The sequence below is a fragment of the Coloeus monedula genome, assembly GCF_965178545.1.
Source record: "Coloeus monedula genome assembly, chromosome: 4".
Taxonomy (NCBI): Eukaryota; Metazoa; Chordata; class Aves; order Passeriformes; family Corvidae; genus Coloeus; species Coloeus monedula.
The window spans coordinates 41,372,943-41,393,359 of record NC_138784.1 but is presented as its reverse complement, the minus strand read 5'-3'; the positions used below and the strand labels follow the sequence as shown (position 1 = coordinate 41,393,359).

Sequence of the window (20,417 nt, the reverse complement as noted above, 5' to 3'; positions counted from 1 at the left end):
TGGTGCAGATGCACAGTGAGTAGATCATTCCCACTTCCTCTAACTTTAGTATGTTTGAACAGCACAGTTCAGCCCGGCTCCTGTACACTTGGGTGGAGTGTTAACAGTTAAACTGGATGTCAGTAGGTTTGGATTTTCTAAGTCAGAAATAGTGACGGCATATCTTGGGGCAGGTAGTGCACTTTTTTCTGTAGTTTGTTTTGCAATTGTCTTGTACATGCATGATTAAACTATCTGTGAATGGGTTTACAGTATGCCTTATGGTGTATTTTTGTTTGTTTGCTTCAAAAGGCCACATACGCTGCAGCAATTTAGCAGTTGATTTGTGAGTGGCTCAGTGTTTGTCTTCTGAATAAGGTGGAGATTTTTTTGGGGGCTGGCACCTAGTGAGTACATTGAATTTATCAGCTGGTTTCTTGGGGATGGTGGTTGCTGCTTCCCAGAATTTCGTTTTATTTCCAAGAAAACTGTAAATGCTTCTCTATGAAGTGTGTGCATTCACAGGCACGCATTAGACCTGTGCCTGATGTAATGAATTGTACTAGTGGGTTTTGTGGTGCCTTGCAGCTTTTCATACAGATTTTAAGCATGATTTATAAATCTATTTTAGTACTTTTTTTAACAAAGCTACTAGATGTGCTTCAACTCAGATTAAACTTCACGACTGATGGCGTAAGTCTATAGTAGTGACTTGGCAGAGATTTTAAACACAAATGTCATGAGTCTTCTGAAAAGTGTCCACTTTAGAAGATTCCCTAGGGAAACTCTCAAATGTACGTGTCATGTACAGTCATGTACAGTACCACACAAGTAGCAGACTGAGTTCTTAGGATTCTGTGATTGCTTCTTGTTCCCTAGGCTATCTGATGACCATCAAGGAAGCCTAGGTGTGCTGGAGGTTAAAGAACTCAGCTCTTGCTTCAATATACAGTAAGTTACAAAAATGGCCAAAATTAACATACCCATACAAATTAGTTCTATCCAGTTTGGTCATAGTTCAGTGAATATAATAGACAAAACGTATTGCCTCAGCTGTCAAGAATTAATGCAATTTAGGTTGAATAATATAAATACTACACCACTGGGGCTAATTGGTTCATGCTGCTGCTGTGTGGGGCTGTTGGAAAGGGCAAAGTTAACATGCTCATGGTCCTGTTTGAAGGTGTGATAGGGCTGCCTGTGAAAGTCTTTGCTGCAGTAGGAGAATTTGTATCAGCCTGCAGCACTGGCAGGTTTCAGAGCTTGAGAGCAGCCCTCCTTGCATCATACCACAGGCTTTTACTTGCTGGCACAGCAGAAGCAAGGTATGAATATAATCTTGCTGTGGTTCTATCATGTATTATTTAAAAGTTTTCTGACTGCTTGTTTTCCCTTCTGCACTGCACTTTGCTTCCCTCTCACTTGAGATGTTAAAGGTGTATATAGGGTGACTGAAATATTGTTAAAAGTCCTCCTTGTTAAACAGTATTGACTTCCGATTAAACCCAGCAGTTTTCTCCTGCTGTAAAATTTAGGGGGTAATGTACAGAAATTGATCTGCATATTCAGATAGTCAACATAAATGGGTTGGAATTCATGAAGGAGTATAGGGACGTTAGTTTCCTAATATTTTAAATGTTCAGAGTTAAATAATTTACTTGGAGTTGTACAACAGTATCAAAGCACGTGTTTACAAGCACACTAATAATTTGCTTATTTTAATGATCGGCTGTTAGAGAGAATTCATCCAATTCAGATGTAGAACTGGACTTGTGAAAACTTACAGTGTTTCACATAGTTGAGCAGCCTAAAGGTTGGTGGGTTAAAACAGAAGTTGTAGGAGCTGGGCAGGATAAGGTAAGGCAGTGAATTAACACAGGGAATTGTATGGGAACTGATAAAGAAAGGGGACTTGGAATCAATTAGGAAGAAGCTTGATTTTGGGAATATTTTGAATTTTGTGTGCTTGACTGAATTTATCCTAATCTTGCGTATTACATATAGAGTTTGAATTATGGTGTTTTACTGTCTTAACATTAGCTAATTATCATGTTTCTTCATTCTAAATTACTTTCAAAATATCTGCGATATTTTTAGGTAGGGATAAGTGGCTTCTGTGCTTTTGAGTGTCTTCAAGTATATACAAAGGGGTTGCAGTAAGTGGATAGTGTATCTGCAATTAAAGTGCCCTATAAGTAACATAATGATTATTTCACACTGCTTCTGTAACTGCATCTAAACTTTCGTCAGTTCCTTTCTATTCCTGTTCTAGAAAATAATGTAACTTTTGCAGATTTTATTGTTGGGTTGCAGTTTCTGTAACATAGTCTTGTTGACTGATTTCATTATTTATTGATGGTAATATGTTGCTTTGACAGAAACTTTTGTTTGCTTGTACAGTGTTAGACACACCATTTTCATTTGCTTTTGAATTTTTATATTAACTGAGAAGTACAGAGAGAAAGAATAGGAGTCATGGTTTATCTTGGATATCCAAACTTGCTCTGGGATATTACTGCCAAAGGCAATTACTCTTAGTGATTATTATGTTTATGAAGTTGTTGTATTTTCTCAAACCACAGTTCTTGTAAAAGGATAATTAAGTTAAAGCTTGGGCTATTCTTTGCAGATTCTGTGCCAGTGCCAAAATATTTTCAGACAATACGTACTTATCATTTCAAAGATACCCTTTTAACTTGAAAGTTAAAAGCTAAGTAGTGTAGTAAGTTTTTAAAATGGTATTCAGTAAACTAGGACAGTAAGTGTAAGGTGAAAGCAAGTAATTTATCTTGCACTGTCATTAGAAATCAGATGTGAAATGTGCTACTTAATGTGAAGGCTTAAAGTTTATGTTCTTGCTCTGAATTAATTTTTCTCCTATTTATCTTTTGCAGACGGGAGGACAAAAACCTTTCAGTTTGTAGCTGTACTTACTGAATACTTTAGTGATCAGGTTTAGCAAATGACAAACTTCCAAAAGTTTCATGCTGAGTGTTTATGTAAAGTATAATTTAAAACTGGGTTGGATAATGTTTGAGCTGGAGTTTGTTAGGATGCTTGGTGTCTGTAGTTGACTTTCTGAAAAATGATGGGAATGACTTCTGTCAGTCAGCTGAAACAGCTTAACTGTCAGGAGCTTAATCTTACCTTGTACACTTAAATGAGGTTTTGTGTTCTTATTTTAAACAAAATGCAAAATTAAGTGCACTTCTGTAAGAAAACAAAATTTGTACTGTTAAGTTGTCACCGATCCTGTTCCTAAATATTGAGGAATTTTTGAAGCTGTATTTGTGCAGAATTTTTAACACTGCAGTGGAAATGGAAGTTAGAAATAACACTGTTGAAGTTGTAGAATGCCAAGAAGCTGCATGTATAAGTCTAGATTTAATAAGTCTTATCAATACAATTTTTGATGTTGCAACTTAAATACTGTACTTTGTATGTATAAAACTCTTCCCAACTTTTAAACAGATTTACACTTTGCATATAACTTCATCTTTATATTAACTTAGCTTTGCATAAAGTATGTTAAAAGAAAGCAGTTTCAGAGTCTACAGATTGGTTTCTTTTCCGTTAGATTTTCTATAGGGTTCTGTAGAAGTGATACGCAGGTTAATTTATTTTAGCAAACTCCTGTAGTATCATCTTAGATTGTAATGAAGCTTTATTTTCATGACAGCTTTAAGATCGTTGAAATGTGACCTGCTGTGAAAAAAGAAGGGTCTGATTTCTCCCAAGGCATCATGGTCCAGCTTTCGTTTTGTTGGCACTGATCATGGTGTGGTCATTTGATCTGCAAGACCAGTGCAGTAGTTGGGCTTGAAGCTTGTGTGGCTAATTAGGACATGGCCAGAGCAGGAAAGATCATGTCTTTCAGCTGCTGTCACCTTTAGGTCAACTGAGGGGAACACAAAATAGCATTCTGAGAAAGAAAAGCAGTTAATTTAAAATATCCCACTTCACAATGACTCTTTAATTCACAAAAGGAAGGCTTCACACTACTTGATAAACATACAGCTGTTTTCTATACGTGTGAGGAAATGATACATCCTTGTTATAAACTGACCTTGTATTATCTCAGAAACATAGGCTTGGTTTTGAAAGAGATGGCTTTTTTATTACCTCTTACCTCTTACTATGTCAGTTCTAGTAGACATAATTGCAGTAGAGAAAATGACAGTTTTTAAAAATAATTATTTTTGGCAATTTTGGGCTTCAATGTCAGCATATAAAGAAGAACAAGTGGAGTAGGACATAGGTATGTACATATTAGTATTGAGTCATTTGGACTTCCCTGTGATTTCACAACAGTGGTAAGAAATTAGTTTCGGGTTTTTTTTCAGGCAAGCAAGCAGAGGTTGGAAGTGTAAAGATTTTTGGAGCAGCCCAACTTAATCTTTAGTGAGTTTTACACAACTGTTTTGATTACCAATATTCAATATTCTGTTTTGGCTTTTTTTTTTTTTTTTAAAGTTGTACAGTCATCTTAAGTTACTCCCTTTATGTAACTAAAATCAAACACTGTGGTTAAAGTACACAGGTACTTCTTATAAGGAAAATTATATTGAGTAGAATACAAATGAATTTCTTCTGTTTATAGAATTTTTTTACATCCTTCTCCCTCCCTCCCATTCATTCCTGTATCACATCTACTTAAATATGCTTCTGGGACACATTTAATGTCACATGGTTTTTTTAAAATTAGGAAAGAGAATATTTGAAAGAAACTCAAAGCTTTTAAAATTTTAGCTTTAGTCTTGATAATAAGGTCAAAAGAGCTTTCACAGTTTCAACTGTTTGAAAGCTGTCTGGCTATAATGTTCAAATCTCTGGCATAAAACATGGCCCTTACTAACATGAGCTTATGGGAGTAGAAAAGGCACCCATTTTTTTTTAACCTTTTTATTTCCTTTTCAGGTTAAATACTTGTTGCTGCCTACAAAATAATTGAACTTTTGGGTACATTCTGCCTAGATAAGTGTTGTCCTAGGATTTGCAGAATATATTAAAATGCAAAATTATTTGGGATTTCTCCTCACTTTTAAATTCAGAATGATTGAAAGACTACGTCAAGAAAGTTAAATTTGTGTTCTGATAAGACACTACATCCCATTTATTGCAAGCTGTTAACTTTCTACCTAATTATGTATGCCAGAAAATTTTTTGACCTTGATCTTGGAGCTCTTCAAGACATCAAAGCTCCACCAGTATTCTTGTCATGTTATTGCAGACATTAATTACCATGTATTTATTCTGTGTTTAATTATTTGGTAGTTTTTGTAATTAATGGATTTTCAAGGCTTTTTTCATTTTCAAACATTCTATCAACTTATCTCATCTTGAAGTGTAAACTTTTTTTTTCCATGCAGCCAATAATTTTTGTGTGTAAATATTTATTAACTGTAACTTCTAATCCTAGAACTTGTTTAGGATAAAACAGCTCAGGAATCTGGTAATATCCCATGTCTCTCATACACAAGAGAGCACCTCAAAGATAACTGCATTTCTTCACACAGTAAAACACATGGGTCTCAGCTGGCAGGGTGTTCAGCAGAAATTACTTCTAAATTACTATATTTTGTTATGGTAACTAGTAAAAGCCAGTCCTCTCTGTGGACAGTGGTAGTTCAGTTTAGCTCTGACTTTCTGTATATTGTTCCTTGGGCTTTGCTGAGCAGTTGAAATGTGCTATAGGGAGTGAGAAAATCCTGTAACTACTTTATGGGAGTTTGGTAAGAAGTGGTAAGAAGCAATTTCCCTTATTTCAAAAAAAGCTGGTAAAATATATAGTTCACTGCAGAAATGCTAATAAGCTGGAGTAGAGAAATATAACAAGGGAAATCAGTACTTCATTTATGTTACTGCTTTGAGTTTTCACCTAGAGAGTAAATCTAGAAGGGGCTTAGTAAGTCAGTTATCTGTTGGATTTGTTTTTTAACTTGAATTCCTCTGTACTTGAAGTCTAGTTTAAGATACTGAGTCATGTATAAATACTACATTTAAAATACATATCTAGTTCTTAGAATTGAGCAAATTAGAATAGATTTTGTTTTCTTTCCACTCTTTGCTAAGTAAGTGCCAGCAAGCTTTATGGTCTTGTTATTTAAATGGGATTTGTGCCATATCATATTACATTTCATGTTTTTAAACAAGTGGTGCTGTTTGCTAGAGTCTGCAGAGTTTTTACCCACAAAGGGCTGTACTTCCAGCATTTGTAAATGACTGGGTTTTCTGTCCTTTTTGGGCAGACTTCTAATATTCTGAAGCAGCAAATTGGCTGATGGAACTATTTGACTAAACCTATCTGTACTCTTCTAGAAAATTGTTGTATTGGAGTGGTATCCATTTTGCTTGTTATAACTGCTTTAAAATTAAATTTAAAAAGTCCCATAGATGGGTCAGAATCATAACTTTCTTTTAATTGTTCTATTAGAAAGAACCGGCCTAAATCCAAATTCTTCTCTATTCTGTCCTTTCAGGTTTTCTGTGACTTTTCACTGAGAGTAGGATGTGACTGATAACTGGAACATGGAATAGAGTAACTACAAAGATATATCTGTAGGCAGGGTTTCAAAGAGCATTTCTCTTTGTGGTGGTGTTGGTGTAAACAGTGCCAGCCCCAGGCTTGTGTTTGAGTGTTCATGTGGGGAACCTGATCAGGAAGCTGGTCTAGGTTAAAAAATAGCTGAGCAAGGAAAATAATGATTATTTTTAACCCAGAGCAAATATGAGTTACGAGTGACCTGCTGATGTTGGAAGTGATGGGTAACTGAAAAAATATTTCTAGAAAGGAAAACCTGAGATAGCTGAAATTCAGGTGTGTATGGGGTTTTATTATTATTTTTTGTTTGTATTTTATTTCTCAGTAACAATAAATGCTATTTAAATACATTTAGGTAGAAATGCATTAGCTGGAAGAGGAACATAAGTCAATTTATCCCCTTGCAATTCTCCATTGCCTTCTGCAAAGAGCTGTTTGAACTGCAGGGGAGAATAGGAAGGATGGGAAGATGAACCTTAAGCTTGCCATCTTTGGTGTGAGGATTCCTGGTTTAGGACATGGTGGCTGACTTATGATTAGAGACTCTTCATAAAGGAGACAACTTGTCTGCTTCAGCCAATAATACCTCAGAATCAGCAGCTCACGTGGAGGTCTGCAGGATTTTCAAAGCATCAGTATTCCATTTGTTTTGGTTTCTTCTTTGCAAGGCCTTTTTTAAGTTGAATAATAAAAAATTTAACAGAAGAGCTACTGTTTGGACCTTATAAGTTAATGGACTCTGCCAAGTGGTACTACTTCACTATCCACTGAATAGCACAGCTGGCACAGAATAATGAGAGTGTGATCTGTTTGAGTAGTTATGTGTGAAAGAGAGTATCATATAAATATGAAGAATTAATGTAGTGTACTCTGTATTCTGCTGGCCTCCCTGGCTTCAATGTATATGTTTTCCACCGTGGAAGTTCAAACTGTGTATCTGCGGAGGGTAAATTTTGGAGACTTCAGTCCCAAGTAAACACAACAAGACCCTGTTGTGGAATTAATATCATTTTAAAAGAGCGCTATGGGTGCTGCTTTGAGGTAGTCATGGTTAGTAATGGTAGTAAAGTTTTGGCATCTTCAGCAGTTTCTAGAATTAATTCTTTATGAGAGAAAATGGGCATTCAATATAGCCATCAGATGCTAACAAAATGGATGGGCAAGGGTAAGCTTGTTCATGCTAGCTATAAATCAAATCAACTTATTTTCCATAGACAAAAGTATTTGGAGTTTGTGTGGTATTTTAAACTACGTTGTTGTAAGGTATTTTAACCTTGATAGTGTGCCCCAGCCAAACCATCTTTAGCTATTCTTATCAGAGCCCTCAGAGTGGGACCAGGCTGGAATTACCCTCACTGGCTTCACCTGGCCTTTCCACCTTCAGCTGCAGCACATCAGCCCCAAGAGGGTTTTTAAGCTCCAGTCTGAAGGCTCGACGGGAGAGGAGGGGTAGACTTATATCTGCTCCCTGTCCTTTGCTGTCTTGTTGTTTGGATTTCCTGGACTAACTTGGCTGCTGATCGCTGGATGGGTTTTGTTGCTGTCATCATCTCAATGCTGCTTGCCTGGATCAGGAGCCCCACCTGTTAGAGCCCTCAGGAATTCATCAAGGACTGAAAGGTAAACTGTGCTGAATTGGAAAAGAATTGAGAAAGAAGAAGCTGAAAAACTAAATACCAAGACAGCAAGGAATAGATGAAAAGGACTGTGCTGCACTGGATTAAAACCAATTGTATTATCAGAAAAGTGCGTGTGGAGCTCATGGACAGAATAGAGAAATCAATCAAGCAGTGTGAAATCTCATGCACAGCAGTTGCAAAATGTATACATACTGTATTATGGATAAGTTGTAAAATGTGTAAGTAGAGTATCATGTAAAGGTTGTAAGATGTATAAGCAGGTAAAATGCGTAAGTACTGTGTTACGCAGAAGTTGTAAAAAGTATAAGTAAGAAAGAAAATGTATAAGTAGAGTGATATGTATATGTATAAGTAGTATAAGATAAGTAGGTAGAATGTATAACTAAGCAAGTGTGTAAGTAGGGTATTATGTCAAAGTTGGGAGATGTGTGAGTGGAGGGTATTTTAAACAATAAGAAGCTTCTGCGAAATCATATTGATTCGTTGATCAGAAAGCATGAGTTCCTGCACTACATCAACCTCTTTCTTATTATCTAGAAGTTAGAGAAGTTTGCAGCGCAAAAGGTTGAGTCACAAAATAATACAGAAACATGTAGCCAGTGTGAACTGATATGTAGAGATTACCACTGAACCAGCTGTAGAGAAACAAAACATCTGTGTGGAGGCTTTGAGGGCTACAGCGTTTCAGGTGATATTTGACACTGCAGTGCTTGGAATTCCCCATGGAGAAGGAGAGGAGAAGGTGTGTGAGGTTTGTCTGAGGCTGGAACTTAAGGCTACTGTGCCTGCACCAGGAAAGTTCAGGGCACTTCTTTAGGCCTTTCACTTAGGAGTTTGTTTTTTTTTTTTAACTGAGTTGTGTCACTCTTGCTTATTCAGTCTTCACAGTACTTGTGAATCCAAATCTCGGATATGACTGCTTTGTGAGAGATTGTAGTGCACGTATTTAGGCATCATAGTTGTTGCTTAGAAAACATGCATCTGTTAGGAAAATGAAAATCCTTAAATTTAAATTTATCCTTAAATACCTGCCACTTATGACAATAGGAGATAATTTCAGTATAAGAAAGTGAATATGATATTTTCTGTGTAGTTGAATGTACCAGTGCTTCTAAATGTCATGTGATGCAGAAAGTTGACAGTTTAATCCTAAAAACCTCCCACAGGAATTATTTTCCAAATGACACCTATTCAGACTTGTTAACAGAAAGAATCTTATGGAAGGACTTGTTTAAACAGAAGTATGCATATATATATACACACACACACTTCTAATGTATTATTTTTTTTTCTGTCTGGTGAGGAAAGCTTAATTTCATTGTAAACTTCCTTTCTTCAAAAATGGGCACCTTCACTGTACAGACAGTCTTTCAATTTAAAAATATGGGACAGTAAAGTGCCTGAAGATTAAGCTTCAGTAATGTCTTGGGAAGAGTTAAATTTTACAAAAAGAAGGCAAAAATCAGATCTTTTTCCCCTTTCCCCACCATCTCACATCTTGTTATCCCAGGCCATACTCTTCCAGGAAATAGAGTTGGAAATAGAGATTCAAAAAGGTGACTCAGGCAAAAAAAATTAATTTTGTAAATAGTAGCAAATAATGAGATCCACAACTGATGGTATTGAGGAATTTTAAGTATTGGCTGGGTTTACAAGCCATATGTTCATTCTTACATTACAATTCATTATGTTGTAAAGTAGAAGAGAGCAAATGGTTACTCAGGCTAACTTTGTAATGAAAACAGTTGTTCTATGACAGTTCTTTTACAATAAGAATCAAAGATTTAGTTTTATTTCTGTCTTTTTAGGAAGAATGGTATAACAAAATTCAGTGCAAGATCCTATGGTAGGGCAAGGTGATATTTGTTTCTCTGATCTTCAAGTTACCCGAGATGCATTCTCTGACAGGTTTAATTTGCTTGCACTCTTGTGTCCGCCTGCTCACCATGCAGCCGGACTTGTGGCCAAGTGGTTTAGCCAGGATCCCTTGTGAGTGACACAGGACAAGAAAAAAGGTGTAAAATCTTAATGACATATCTGGGATCCTTATTGACTGGTAATGTCAAAATGATTTTTGCATGATCTTTTAGGTGTTTTAATCATCATGAGATGATGTGATGCGTTTTTCTCAATCATCAGCTTCCATGAGTCATAGAAGGGGCATCTGTTAATTTTCTGTTTTATTTATTTATTTATTATGTCTTAAATATGTGTCAGTAGTCTGTTTTGGGGATGCGGTAACAGGAAAAGGAACAATATACACAGTAAGATGCAACTTTGTGTTAGGCTGCAGGCTGTTCTGCTGGCGAGTGTTCTGATCAGGCAGTACTGCTGGGAGCACTCCTGTGGGAATGGTGCTCTTCCTTATCAGGGCAAGCTAAGCTTTAATCTTTGTCCTGCTCCTTGTTCTGGTGTGTAGATACAGCACACACATGCACACACTGACATCCACATTTCTATTGATAGACATATAGTCTTCTAATAGTACTTTTATAGCTTTTTAAAATGCTAAAAGGAGAGTTATACAAAGCAGACAGTATGGATTCTATAAAAAGGTATGTTTATTCTTTGCTAAAAGAAAATGGTGCCTGATGTTAACTTTGAACAGCAGTAGTCTAATGTGATGTAAATCATCCACAACAGAATAATGCTTTGTAAGGCTCTGTAGGCTTTGTAGGCTACTACAGACATTTCTGTACTGTTTCAGCAGTGATCAAGAAGGACACATTTTATAAGACCCTAAATGGAGCTTTTTTAAAACATGGAAGTATAAGGAAGTGGACCTTTTAGCTGTTTTAATTATAAAGGACTATGAATAAAGGATTTTTTGCTTAATGAAACTTTGCTCTCCATTGTACGGGTAGATCAAACTAGTTTTTAGTAGCTTCCATCTGAAATTGGAAAATATTTTTTAGGGCATGGGTCAACTAGACTAATGGGGAGGGTGTAAATCACCAGCAAAGTAGTACTCAAATCTATAGAAGATGTAGTTTTTTAATTACATAAAGTTGACTGTAAGAGATTCAGCAATGAAAAGAAGAAAATAGTTGTTTGGATGCACAGATAGGATTATAAATGGGTTTTACTTAAATCTGCTGCGCACATCCTAATAATCAGAATTTTAATGAGCTGGTGTAGCCCAAAGCACAGACAGACATCTATGCAGTCAGGTTACCACAATTTAGCAAATCAGATGCATTAACTGAATGTTTTTATGCTCTTCTTCATTGTGAATACAAAGAAAATGATTTTAACCTAAACCTGCTTTTTGGCAGACGCAGTTCAGTAGTGACAAAAGATACCCTAAGACTGTGAATTTTACTTCAGTGACCAATCGGCATAGTTTTGATTTAGAGGTGTAACTAGCTATTGTTAATCTTTCCCTTTTATGTAACGAATTGGGGCCACAGGGGTAGCTAAGTTTAAATGATTATTAGAGTTTCTCCTTGAAGTAGAAAGAAAAAAATGTACAAGAAGCAGATGAGGAGATACGTAAACAGGACCGAGAAAATTGTGAACCTTTCAAAAGTGGTAAAAAGAGTTTTGTGTGGAAAATGGAAAAATGGTAAATACAGAAGGCAAGCTATTTTTTTAAAGAACACAGATTTAATGAGATCTTGGGAGGATTTGGTTGCCGGTTTTCCAAGAAATAAAAACCATATATAAAAGCTTGATGTTCAGGTAAGGCCAGGTTCTTTGTATCAAAGTGCTAAGAATTTGCTGATAGTGGAACCAATGGATAGATGAAAAAGGGCACATATTGAGAATACATACTGAAATGATAGACATACTGTGTTTATTTATTTATTTTAATAAAATACAGTGGCATGGTCCCAGTTTTGATAATTTTTTACTCAATCCGCTTAACATTTCAGTAAGAAAGTCTTGTAGGCTTTCCAGAGTTGTTTCTATTAATGTATTAGAAGATTGTGTGTAAAATATGTCAAAAACTTAAAAGCAGAACTTAACCCTTCCTGAAATGTTTGAACAGACAATATTACAAAGATTAAAATATTACAAAATATAAACTCAATGCCATTTACTTAATTACGAGATTTGGCACTTCACTGGCTTTGAAAACTTGGCAAGAGCTGCAGACCTCAAGTTTTAGGAGGCATTTGTGGTTAAATATTGGAGAACTGACTCACTATTCAAACAATTTCAAGTCAAGCTTCCTTTTCAAGAATTAAGCTAGATACTTTTTTCTTCCTTGGCCCCATTATTTAATTATTGTAGCCTTCCACTTTATCTTCCCATCTCCTCGCCTTACTCCTTTATCTTGAATCCAAAAAGCATTTCCATAGCACAGCTCTTAAAACTTCAGTCCCATTTCTGCTGTTTATTATTGTGTAAAAATGATGCTTTCAGTATATGCTATTCCTTATAGGATGTTTTAAAAGTGATTCAGATTGTCCAAGAATAAAGCAATTTAGTAATGCTTGCTTGTTTAACCTAATGCCATGGTTTGGAGTTTGATGTTCTGGCTGTTTTCTTTTAAAAGGATGCAGTTAATCTGGCAGACATTCACAGAAAAGAATATGGTAGTGTGGATCTGGAGAAATTGTTTTACTAAGAAATTGAAAAATATTTGCATGTGTGTAAGTTGTTTTAAAAATGATACCAAGTAAAACATAAGTCTTGTTTCTCTGGAAGTTTAGAGTAAGAGGATCATTTTTTGGAGAGTGATTAAAGAGTAGAACAAGAAACAGTGTCCCACATCCTCAGAAGGATTAATGGGGATCGTGGAGCAAACAGCTTTTGTGCTCCTGTTCAAGATTCATGTTCATTAAAGATGTAGAGTTTTCAAAATGCACTGAGGTGAAAATTAGAAACTGTTTAATGCTGTATGTGTGTGTGTGTATGTGCACTTGTTGAATAGAACAGTTGTACCAACCTACTACTGAAATGAAATGTGTGATTACTCTTTATATTGCATTGGGGCAGGCCAAAGTATGGGGGTACCACATCTCAGGATAAGGGAATGCAGTTCTTATAATGTCATGCTAGAGCAAAGTGGAGAGGTGTAGGATTGGTGTTACATAAATTGGTCTTAAACATCATGAAGTATTTAGTGTTGGCACAACATTGCTGCCTGCTGCAGTTCTCCCTCTGCTCATCTTAGCTCAGCTGTTTGACCTGGTCTTTAATCTTCACTTCTACTGTAATTGTGGTGAATATAAGAGCTTTTCTGTCTGAATGAGCATGTTTTTTTAAGGAATTACTGTTGAACAGTGTTCCTGCAAATGTTTAACTATCTCGCCTAAATTTGAGTATTTTGCTGAAATGATCACTTTTAAGGAGAACGGTAGAGAATTAATTTAATAGTAGCATACCATTTCAAATTTTTGCATAATGACTCCTCAAGATCAGTTGCTAGTTCTGAATTTAAACAAACAACAAGGCTCCAAGTTTGCTTTTCCTCATGTTTCATTTTATTTCATTTTAATTTTATTAAATGGTATTGGCTATTTTTATATGGCACTAAAGTGGGATGAAATAAAAAGTTGCTGTTCATTTTGAATCCAAATATATGAAAACATATATATCAAAACAGGTCGAGTTGTGAGGTGATCTGACTGTTAAAAAGCAGGAGTAAGAAAAAAAGAAAGCCTCCTGTGAGTTTGACGAGCAGGCAGTTGGCAGCAGCAGAAGGTGCAGGCAAAGGAATGCTGCTGAGAGGGTGAGTTCTGGTGCAATCCTGCATCAGCCTCCTCAAGGCGTGTTCAAAGAGGCCTCTGAGGGCACTGCACTGAAATGGCAAGCTAGTGTGCTTTAGCTGGTATGTGGTTGCAATAATTTTGTTTTCATTGGAGCCAGAAAGCTTTTACAGTTTAGCTTGGGTTTTGTCAGTTTTGTTGTTTTGTTTTTGTTTTTTTGCTTTGGAAATGGCTAAAGAGAGAAAAGGAGTGTACATTTATTACTGCGTTTTAATCATAAGCCTCACAACATGCTCCTTTAATAAAAATCTTGAGGGAAAACTCCACCTGTTAGCATAAGCAAAGTCATTAACTAGATTCTGCAACTTCACCTCAACCATTCCTACTTTGTTTTCGCTAATGGCAGCCAGTGGCACCAAACTCTTTCTCAGCATGTTTAGTTTCTTTTTGGATCTCCTTCGTTGTAGTTTTTAACTCCATTATGGTTTGTTAGTACTGCTTTTTTCATCCAAGGTACTTAGGCACCTTCAGTAGTAATTTTCTTAGTAATTGTTGCCAAGTGGATGAAGGGCAAGGACTATGTCTGACCTTAGTTCAGTTTGCTTTACTATTAAAGTAAAGCAAACTTTCTTCCCAAAATGCATTTGCTTCTTGGGTGTGAATTGTTATGTTATTGTTTGTCAGACTGTGCAAGGCAAGAGCCTTCCAGGGCACCTGAAAGAAGATGAGTAGATTTGAGTGATGGCAGCAGGTGTGGGCAGGCAAGGAGAGCATTTTGTGCTTCTTTTGCTGTATTTTGTGTGGATTTCTTCCTGTTCTCTTGAACACTCATATCCCATTAAACCCCTGTGTTTCCATGGGAGAACATTCCAGTTTTGGCACCTCTTTTGTCTGTTGTGTCTCCAAATGTTAAAGTCAGTCTTTGCTGATGTACAGATTTTTTTTTTTCTTCCTTTTGGTAATTATAAAGTGAAGAAGTCTTCTTTTTTGACCATTGGGGAAATAAGGTTCTTGGATTTTAAGGCCACACTCAATAATTACTAGCTTTATTTTTGTGCTTCATCTCTTACGTGCATGTGAGGTCTGGTATGTGGGAGTCCCATGTACCAGAAACGTGAAGTTTTGTTTTCCAGTTGAAAAACTTGGCTTCATGGCAGTGAAGGTACACCAGCCAAAATAAACAGAAGGTCAAAGTATGGGTTATTTTTAAGTCCCAAGTAGGATACCAGGATTCTTAAATCATATAGAATTTGCCAACATGGATTACATCATGACTCTAAAGACTTAGGATATACCACATTAGATACAGAGTTTATTCGTTTAATCCGTTGTATTAGCCAGTTGTGAGATGGGCAGTATTTGGCTGCCAGCAAAATTCAGAGGACTGACTGCAGTACCATTCAGCCTCCTTCACCTATATTCTGAAATGAATAACATGCCAATAAAACGGGCCTTATATTACTCAATAATATTTTTCTTACATGGTAAATTGGTTTCTCTTATTTGTCTGTTTGCTGTCTTACGCTTTCATACAAAGTTTGTTTTGTTTGGAAAGCTGCTTTGCTGTAGTGACAGCTCTGGTTGATGGGCAGAGGGTGTAATGAGTTACTTAGAAAATTTCTATGTATAACCTGAAATGTTCAGATTTATACTCTACGTTTCAATTTAATCTCTGAGGTAACACTTTGCAGGTGAAATTATCCCCCTGCTGTAGAAGAACCATTGACATTAACAAGTGCTCTAAAACTGAGATGAGAAAATTAGTTATAATGTATCTGTAGGGATTTGGCTGTGTTTTCTTCAAGTATGGCCAATTTGTGTGTGAGATTGCAGGATGTACTGGGCAGGTGTCCTGATGGTCATCGTAATACTAAATTGGGGATACTCCTCTGAATCCCTGTATATGTAAACATCCAAATTCTTGAGGGCCAGGGATTTTGGGAGGAAGTTATCCAAATTAGTTTTGTCTCCTTCAGTGTGTTCCATTGTCTAGCACATTATCTGTGATACTTACTCCTAGTGTCTAGTTTAGATGCAGTTTAGACAACAACATTTGGACTCTGTTTCTTACACACTAAATGGAAAGACATAAGAGAGGACCTAGCACTGTGGCAGCTAGTGGTTTGGAAGGCCACTTTTTCATTTGAAAAGACTATGCAAAAGATGGGTTTACAGACATGACACTTTTGCTTCTCCCTACCTCTTCTGAGGTGTGCTATGGTTTGGGTTTTTTTCCTTTTCTGATTTTTAGGAGGTTTGTGAGAGGAATTTAGGTGTACAGAAAATATCTCCCAAAGTTAATGTTTGATTCTGTAACCAGAGCATGCAGAGCTAAGTTAAAACCAGCTTTTAGATCAGCTTTGCAACCATGAGCTGACTTTAATGGGGTGACTACGAGCAAAATGAGGAGTACGATAGCAGTGTGTCCGTGTAGCCTTTCTTACAGAAGGGGAATGCACACCTTGTTCAGATCATTCCCCACCTGGGGAGACTGTAGAACTGCAAATGTTAGAATTTATACAAGCTTTTGACTGTGTTGTTCTTTTTAAAGTATCTGCTCTTGTTTACACTGATGCCTTGTGTTCCTTGACTTCTGAGAGATTAGCATAATTTGTCGGCCCTGCTTAGTCTGTGAGGGAAAGAGCTACATTTTGCTTTACAAAGCCAAGTAATAAATCTTAGTGAAGTTACGGCAGTTCCTACCTTTCCCTCCCATTAACAAGGTTTAGATGAATGCTGGTCCTGGTTTGTCTTGCCTGGGATTTTTACCTTGCAATGCAGTAATGTTAGGGAGAAGCAGAAAATATTCTCCATCCCTTTCCCCCTCCTTGCATGACTGCACCCAACCACCACTGATGCTTTGTGAATGGGGAAATTACAGCTCCTAAATTTGACATTGTAGACATAACTTAGGGTTGTGACTGTGGAAATGTCTACTTCTTCTTGTATGTTTAAGTTTGGGTAAATATTTTGCAATCTGGGAAAATTTAAGAAAATCCCGAACTGAGTAAACAGCGAACTTGTAATTGGAAGCAACTGTTCGGAGAATTCTGTTATTGCTTTACATTTAAAAGAAGTTAGGTGCAGCAAGTTTGTATGCTTGCTTTAATCCATTATGAAACTGTTTAGATTGTTTAAGAATCATTCTTAGGTAACTGAAATAGGCTAGTCTGCTTTAGGTAGCCAAACCCTGTAAAAGCTTTAAAACTTTGCTAGAAAAATACCAAGGTAAAAACCAGTGCAAACATACCTGCATTAGGACAGCTTGCCTGTGAATATTTTTATTTTAATTATATTTCTAATGACTACCTCCTAAGTTTTCACCAAAGTGGGTGGGTCAGGTTTTCTGCTCCCTCTTTCCATTCTCCTGTTCTGAAAATTTTAGCAGGGAATTTGGTAAACTTCAATCCCAGTAGTTAGTGAGGTGGCTAGTTTTTCTGAAAACTGGGTAGAGGTAACTAAGGCTGTGATTCTGTCTGCAGCTGGCTCTGGCACTTGCTAGACTTTCTGCTGGCTGGTCTGGTATGCTAAGCCAGCAAAAATCTAACTTGACTGAAATCACAGTTTAATAATACCAACTAGATTGGGTAGAGCCATCACATAAACAAAGCTTGTGCTTGTTGCAGAGGGATAGGTCCTGCACACAACTATATGCAAAAGTACATATCTGTCAAGCAGTTCAATAAGTTTACCTTTAGGTACCTTTGTGAAATCTAGGGTTTATTTTCAAGTTAAGTATAAGTTGTTAATTATTTCCTTTTTTTAATGTCTTACAGCAGAGCATTCACAAATTTATGCTGAGTAGATGTCATCCATATATGTTAATTAGAATGGCTTTGTTGGGTCACACTTGAAGTATCAGTTTGTCCAGTATCCTGTTTCTGACAGTAAATAGTAAATTCTGACAGCCAGTAGTAAATATATAGGGAAGGGAATAGTAAGAAGGAACATTTTATGATCATTCCTTAAGACCCTTCTAAATATCTGCCCCGTAGGGGCTTTTTGAGACAGATGGGACATCCTTGAGTTTAAAAGCTCTTCATGGAGCTTTCATTTGTCCAATTACTTTCTGAATCTTTAAATATTTGGAACTCATTCCCACAAGACATTGCAGATCACAAAGTTTAACTATGTACCATGTGCGAAAAAAGAACTTCTGTGTGTTTCTTTGAACCCCCTCTTAATAATGTCAACTGCTGTTCCCCAATGGTTGCGTTTGGAAAATAGTTGTGCTTTATTTATCTTCTCTTTGCCACCTGTAATTCTGTACTGATTTCTTCTGCTCTGTGTGCTCCCTTTTTTCAGGCTGAGCCATCTAAGTAGCATATTTCTGCTTTTAATCTGTTTTTTTTTTTGACAGGGAGGCCTGATGGCATGCATTACTAAATCTGTGGGTGCACTATGGATTCATACAATAGAAGAGTATTTTTGGTTTGGCACTTTAGTTCTTTTCAGTTTCGTTTCATTTGCTTTATGATATCTGTCCAGCTAGAGTTTCCATTGGACTGCATGACTATGTGACTGATCTTTCCTAACAGATAGAACTCCTTTGCTAGGTATGTTATTTTTGCATTTGCCAGTGTTGAATTTCTGGTGTTCTCTTGTGCAATCCCTTCACAAGTGAGAGGGTTCTGCAACTGGTATAATGATGCCTAGGATGTGGGATGAAATTGGGACTACATTACTCTTGATACTATGCAGAAAAGCAGAGTGCTTTGGTTTCCCAAAATGATTTTAATCCAGGGGCAACACAGGGGACAGCTGATGAATACAAAGAATTGAAGCAAAAAATTTATGAGCAAAGCTGCAGTGGTCTCAAAGAAGTTTGCACAGACATCCTGAAAGACTGATAAGGAAGACTAATAATAAAGTATTATTTTGAGAAATTAGCCTTTCTGTTGAGTGTAGTAAGCAGCATCAAAGGAAACATCAAGTGCTTGTTTGGCAATTTTACAAGCAGAGAACAGAGACTGCCAGCTGGTAGTGTGATGGAAGCAGCAGTTAGTTTTCAGTGTTAAATGTGAGTGGATAGCTAGTGTGAGAATAGTCGGGGGGGTGGGGAAGTAAAAGCAAGCAATTTATGGTTAATGTCATGGAGCAAGAATCATGAGGGAAGCAGAGAAAGGGTGATGTGTTAGCCATACAAGTCAGCATTTGTGTTTGTGTCCAGTAGGATAAGCAAGAGGCAGTTCAGTAGAGTTAGTTATATGTGTTCTTCTGTTTGTCAGCTGTGGTTTGGTTTGGTATGCACTGAGGATAATGGGAGCTTCACATCTGTCATTTCCACACTGCACTGGGTACGCAGTGGAGAATGAATGGAGTCCCCAGTGCGACAGGCTACACTGCAGACAGGAATGCCAGATTATTTTCTTCCAAGGCACTGAAATGCCAGGGCAACTCAGAGATCAGTCTTATCTCAAACATTGTGAAGACCTTGCTTGACATAATACTCACAAAATATAAACAAAAGCATATATTTTTGTTAGTTTACTAACTGGCATCTTAAAAAAAAAAGTCAATTTTTTTCTTGTTATTTACCCTTCTAGTTCTAGGTCCAATGATTAGTTCTGTGACAAGACAGCATGACACTTTGAGTATGACAGAAGCCCTGATGCTGCAGCAGAGGCTGGGAATATTAATGGCCAAATCTAGGTGAGTGATTTTTAATCCTGCCAGTTCCATAGCTGTTTGATTTCTTCCTCATAGTCTTGGTTCATGTATCTCTTTTGAAGCAGCATTGCAGTTCTTGGTTTTCTGAAATATTAATATTAGAACATAATTGAAGCAAATAACAAGCTTGTAAGATAATTGATTACATGCCCTTTCTTTGTTGTTCCTGAGATACAGAAGCTGTGTTTCAAACACATACTACAGCTTTCTTCTTGAAACTAGTGATTTTTTTTCCCCCCCCCAAACTGCTTTGCATTTCACTTCTGGGGTTTTTAAAAAAGTTTGCAGGCAGCTGTCTTCAACAGACTTGGTCAGTTATTTCATGTTGAATGCACAGAAAGTATGATACTAATAGCATGCAGCTGTGTAGTTCTGTTTGCACTGCAAATCATTTGAGGAGGTCTAAGTCTAGGCTTTATTAAGTGCATGCATTGTCCCTGAAGGCAGCTAGAGGGAGATGCAACTGCATTGTATGGACCAGAGTATTCACTGTTAATCTGCATTGAGGCTGTTGTCACCTGTTGCCCTTCATAGCAGGGGATTCTCAGAGTGAATAGGGCACTGAGTAAGCTGACAAGAACAACATCTGAACATTACTGTACTGAGGCACTGTGGGGTGCCAGGGCAGGAAGCCAGGAACAGGGTGTTATTACCTGTATCTCCCTTGCTTAATGGAAGAGGAAGAACAACTACTACTACTACTACAAAAAAAAATTTAAGAACTTCACTATGCAAAAAAAAAAAAAAAAAAAAAAAAAAAAAAAAAAAAAAATTGTTGTCTGTAGCATAGCTTCTCTCTGCAGCAGTAGAAGCAAGCAAGCAACCCCCCAGTTTTATCTTGATTTGGGGAAAAGACTTTGTCAATGTAATGCATGTTTTCATGTTATGGCCAGAAATGAATCCATGATTTTGATGAGGTGTCTGGTATTT

General features: G+C 36.9%; 1 protein-coding gene across 1 annotated transcript in view; it reads left to right on the top strand.

Moving 5' to 3' along the window:
• The window catches only part of FRS2 (fibroblast growth factor receptor substrate 2), a 49,848-nt gene that overhangs the window by 11,781 nt on the left and 17,650 nt on the right, over positions 1–20,417 (top strand). Inside the window, exon 2 of the mRNA XM_082280774.1 lies at positions 19,364–19,469. The gene's annotated coding sequence lies outside the window, so the exon portion shown is untranslated. The remainder of the gene's footprint in view (positions 1–19,363; positions 19,470–20,417) is intronic.